This window comes from Carica papaya, chromosome 8 (assembly GCF_054855325.1).
Source record: "Carica papaya isolate Zhongbai chromosome 8, ASM5485532v1, whole genome shotgun sequence".
NCBI lineage: Eukaryota > Viridiplantae > Streptophyta > Magnoliopsida > Brassicales > Caricaceae > Carica > Carica papaya.
The window spans coordinates 8,485,035-8,491,034 of record NC_142316.1 but is presented as its reverse complement, the minus strand read 5'-3'; positions in this window follow the sequence as shown (position 1 = coordinate 8,491,034).

Here is a 6,000-nt window from a genome sequence, read left to right as displayed (position 1 = left end):
ATGAATAGAAAGCATATCCTGGATGATGACAGGAGCAGGAAGGACATCATATTCATCTAAGTGGTACATCGACCTTACGCTATGGGTCGGCTATATCCTTTGGTCGTTGAAGGTAATCTTTTAGAAGGTGTTGGGTACTTCTGCATTGATAGCATGCGTTATTGATAAGCCGACAGGGTAGGTCACCATGTGAGCAACCACAATATTGACAGGGTTAGTTAGCTCGGGCAGGTGGAGCTGTAGGTGGAGGCAAGGCAGGAGGAAGGGCAATTCTAGTTCGTTTGTCTGGAGGGTTACTTATTGGGTCAGACAATCTTTTTATAAGCTGTTGGCGTTATTAATGGGCATGAACTCGGGTAAAGCGTTGGTACTTGGCCGAGATAAGATTTTTGGCCAACTGAACATGTTCAAGTACCTTCGTATACTAGTTGAGTCTCAGAATCGTGACCCAGTCATAAATGTCGGCACGAAGGCCTTTAAGAAACTTCCTAGCTTTTTCAGCTTTCGGGGGTGACCATCAAATGGGCAAACCTACACAGTTGAACAAAATGGGCTGCATATTGGGTTACAGACAGGCTTCCTTGGTAGAGGTCTTAGAATTCCTCATTTTTCTTTTTTCGAACATAAATAAGGAGGAAGTTATCAAAGAAAGCGTCCATGAAAACTTCATAGGTAGTAAGGGTAAGCAGGACTTCTTTCTTAAGTCACCACTAGTGTTCGACTTCACCGTTTAACATGAAAGTTGCAAGAGGGACTTTTTGTTCTTCGGTAAGGTATAGGACAGAGAAGAGTTTCTCTATTTATAGGATTCAAGCTTTGGCTACTAAAGGATCAAGGCCACCTTTAAAGTGTGGGGGATTAAGTTTCCTAAACTCCACTATATTGTGGGAGATAGACCGATCTGTGTTTCGAAATTTAGGGGTAGGGTGTGGACAAGGTTTGGCCTGGTTATGTCCTACGGCTGTAGTTAATACTTGAATGGCTCGAAAAAGTTCTGTAAATTCAGCCTTGGTCAGATGAACCGTGGCTTCAGGTTGTTTAATACGCTTTATGGATAGTCTTTCACACGTCATTCCTACAAAAAAAAAAAGAAGACACGAGTTAGAGGTTTAATCTTTAAAAAGAGGACATATTTCTTCCCTAGATACTCTAAAAGGTTTATCTGCCCTAGGTCTCAGTGCAAGTGATTTATTCTGCAAAATTAAGCTCTAATACTATCTGTGACATCTCAAATGCTAATTAAGACCAATGGGTGTATCCAAAATTACAAGTGCATGATAAAATTTATGCAACGAAATGAAATTATTACAAATCCCTTGTAAATATATATGAGTTCCAATACATATATATACTATGGCCAGAAGTGGCTACAAAATACAAAACATAAGGGCCACTTCTTTAACTATACTATTGAACTCATCGAAGTGCGAGAACGGTCATGCACTCAGACCTGTGGATCCACGGGATCCTCATAAACTTCCAAAGGTAGGTCAGCCTGCAGTTCCTCACTTTCTTCCTCATCGGGGGGGGGGGGGGGGAGGCATGGAAAAAGTGAGTTTTATATTCTCAGTAAGGAAAATAGTATTAAATTAATATCGTAAGATTTCAAAAGTTAATTATTTAATATTACCTTTTAACTTTCTCGTTTACCTATATCGGATTATGAAAGCTATTTATTTGTTAAGAAAATAATACGTTAACATAGAACATCAAACATACATCATGCCAAATAATAAAGAAAACTAAATAAATCATGAAATGCTCAGATTTTCGTGTCATACTTTGCGAAGTCATTGAAACTTCCATTTTTTAGGGCAGATACAGATTTTCAACTACCCAAGTAGAATGATTAGATCAGATACAAATACAACAATTTGCTCAGGCCCATTTCTGGTTGGCCAAACTATAGTACGATTTATGACCACAGTCGTACTACCCATAGTTGCCCTAATAGATATCTACAGTTACGACATTACTTAGTCACGGATAACCCCCTACAGATAGTGCGACACCACTCTCGTCAAAGGGTACGCTGTCACCACTGGGAGCGTTCCTCTAACGTATTTTCAAACCAAATAAGGGGCGGGAGAAACAGATACCCGAAGAGTAAGGGGAACAGATACTCCTCAGAGATAAAAAGGCTAACGAGACACTTCATACAATATGCATGTCAATATAGATACACTTCAGACCATACAAGCTTCATTCCAATTTTTTTTTTCTTTTATACTTTTTACTGTTATCGATTACATATTATATTTATTACATTCATTAAGTGTCTACAATTCACATAACATGCTTAAAAATAAGAACAATTCGACTCATATGAATACCGAGGCATACAAAACAGGCAAATTAACAATCATATTAAATTAGTTTATCTAAAAATACTCCTTAAGACGTCGAAAGAAATACTAGATTCCTTATCAAAATCTTGATTTTTTTCCATCACCATTCTCCTTTCTTTCTCTTCTTCTCTCACTAGACTAGTATCTTTCTCTCTCTCTCCCTGTCTCTCTCTCTAAACCTTTGAAAAATGGAAGAATGGAAGTGTGGAGAAGAAGTGAAGGGGGAGGGCAATTTATTGAATTTTGAAACTGTTGGATTCGCGCCAAGTGTCAAAATTCGATGAAGACAGGAGAGAAAGATGTTCAGCATGAAAAACAAGAGAAGGAGACCTCCTCTGTCGAAGGCGGCAGTACACCGCCCTAGGCAGTGGTTGCACATTGCCAGAGGTGGCAGTGCGTTGGCTAGCACGCTACAGGCGCACAGGCCTCCTGCCGCGTGTGCAAGCCTACTGCGCGCAGGCCCCAGGCGTACAGTGCCTATTCACGTAGGCTTGCTGCGTGGAGAGCACGCACACACACATACATATATATCTAATTCTATACCAAAATATACTTTCTTTTATAAAGAATTATTCAGTTTAGATGAAAGAATAAATTTCATGATTCAAAGGATGTTAAAGATACTAAACTCTTAAAACTTGAATAAACTAAATATGGTCAAATACTTTAATTGCTAAACTGTTTTCACAAACAATCTTATCCCGGTACATATAGATTTAATGCCATAATTATTATCATAGGTAGTAATGACACAACAGGATCAAACCATGGAACTTCATTAAGATTTAGAGGATAATAATAAATATAAAGAATTAAAATATCACTCCCCCACACTTAAATGCGATTATGTCCCCATAGTTTGCAAAATAGAAAAATGAAATACAATAAAAACAAAAGAAATGAAACTTCCCTGAAATTTAATGGAGTAGCATCCACTGCAACCTTAGTGAAGTTTGCGAAAAACCTAAAAACATACCGATAAATACTAAAGGAAAACTAAGCAAGCAAGTTAGTGGTAAATGAGAGAAGGGAACTAAAAGATATAAAAGGTAAAGATAGACTGAAAGATAAATATAAAAAAATTGAAAATAAAAAAAATAAATAAAATAAAGACAAAAGTGAGACTAGCTGTCTGATAGCGGATAGGATGGGGGCCGGAATCCTATATGCTGAAAATACGCCATCATGTAATGGTCCATTTGTCTTTGGCGTTCTTCAATTCTTTCTTTCCCCATACTAAGCTGCTCTAATCTCTCCTCTATGGCGGAACTTGAACTAGAACCTGCTTCTACATCGGACTAGGGAGACCTAGGCCCACGCCCATCCATGGAGTCATCGACTACTACATTCCCATCCTCTAAAACCCAACTATTTCCTCTCATCTTAACCATTCCCATTCTTTGAAGACATGCTATGTTTAGGGGTTCCACATCACAAGCCTTTGTTAAGTTCTGTGCTGCTTCATTAAAAATGTCTAAGTTATGTGCAAGCATTGCGACATAGGCCCCTATAATAATGACACCCTTTTTCTTATGTGCAATGTTTTTTATTTGGTAAACAAACCATGCACCCAAACTAACCTTTTCATTCTTCACCATGCACCATAAATGGAATGGGTAAGTTTAAGTAACTAACCTAATACTCTCATTTCTACATGAAACACTACATACAATGTACCTATGGAGATACTTCAATGTATAGCTACTGAAAAGAGTGCTCTTGGAGCCACTTGTGTTGTAATGAAGATCTACACAATAAATTTCTGACCAAAATGCAACTGGTAGGAATGAATTAGGGAAATCAACATAACTATTTCTATATGCAGCACTATTCACATATTCAGAAGTATAAAAACCACAATGCATTGTTTCTACAGGCATGCTAAAGTCCCTATTCATGAAACGAAATTGGATTGCATCCTAATTTCTAAGCCATGATCAGAAAGTACAAAAGTGGTTAAGAATTCATAGGTTAATTCTCTATAAGATGGCCTACGGATTCACAAGACGTTCCCAGCCTACATTAGAGATCAACCCCATAATGTCATCCTCCAATCCCAATTTTTCCAAATTAAAAAAATAAATATACTTGTGGGGTTTGATTTTGCTCTTCCTAATGTACTAAAATCTTTCTTGATGTGATTCATTGTCAAAGGTAAGCACTCGGTCAATCACTGCCTCTGGGGATGTAATAATACTCCTTCAGGTGGATGTCTTCAATCCCTTTCTACTAGTAGCCATTATTCTATAATTAAAATAAAGCTATTCAAAGTGGGGTACAATAGAACAATAAAACTACAAAATATACCCATAAGAATCACGTTAGTGTTTCTTGAAACAAATAAAAATTAGATTAACATTAGGTATTTTGTACATAAGAACGATTCCTAAAGCAGCTAGGATTAATCTAACTTCATCAATCAGTTTCATAAACTTAACATGATTGACAATGTGGAGAAACATCAAGCATTACTCACATTATGTATAATACTACCCAATTCAGGTTCAAGAGCAGTTCTATAACTCAGAATCCTAAATTTGAATTCATGGCATAATTGGGTCAAAATTAAACATCAATAACTTACCCAAGCAAAACCCATATCAATTACACCAACAATTCACTTCGCAATTACCCAAACCCATGAGAATCAAAATTAAAAAATAAAGCCTAGAAGTGAAGAATAAACATGAGAAAGGGGAAGAAACTTACCTTATGATGTGAATTCCTCAATAAAGTGCAAGGAGACTGAGTGAGTTTTGAAAAAGAGGGATTGTTTTTTTTTTGTTTTTGTGATGAAGTGAAGAATAATGACAAAAAGAGATTGGGGTTGGAGAGGGGGCCTGGTGGAAAAGAAGAGGAAGAGTAAAAAGGGGGTTATTTTTATACACGGGTTCAAAAGAGCCCGTGTTTTCAATTTTTTTTCTTTTTTTTTGAAAAAACACACGCAACATTGCCATGAGTTAATGCAACACGAGCGTGTGTAAAATAACACGGGCATGTTTTAAAACGACACAGGCATGTTTTAAAGCAACACAGGCATGTTTTAAAGCGACACAAGCGAGTGTCGCATCTAGGAAGTATAGAAACGACTATGGCTTAACCCACAACCGTATCTTGTTTGTGCGGGAGACGCATGGGTGTGTGCACTTGACACATGACCATATGGTAAGTACTGCATATGCTTAAACACTATTTTTTCTATCAGAAGTGACTTTAAATTTACTACTTAACAATAATTCTTAAATATCTAAAGTTGGTAAAAAAAATAAACATAAATATATATATTTAGGTTTCCTCCCAGTAAGTGTTTTGTTTTTCATCCTTAGCTTGACGTAGGAAGTGTCTTCAAGAGCCGTCAAGAGGGATAGTAACGGTCATGAGCTCATATCCTTATGGTTTTAATCATGGACCGTTAACCTTAAAAGTACCTTTCTCTGGATGAGTTACTTTAATTACTCCACTTGGCCACATCTGAGTAATTATGAATGGATCCAACCACCTTGATTTTAACTTGCATCGAAACAATCAAAGTCGAGAGTTGAAGAGGAGCACATGTTGCCCAACTTTGAAGTTTTGTTGCAATATGTATTGATCATGCCACTTTTTTGTCTGTTCCTTATAGATCTTTGCATTCTCATATGCATTGAGACGC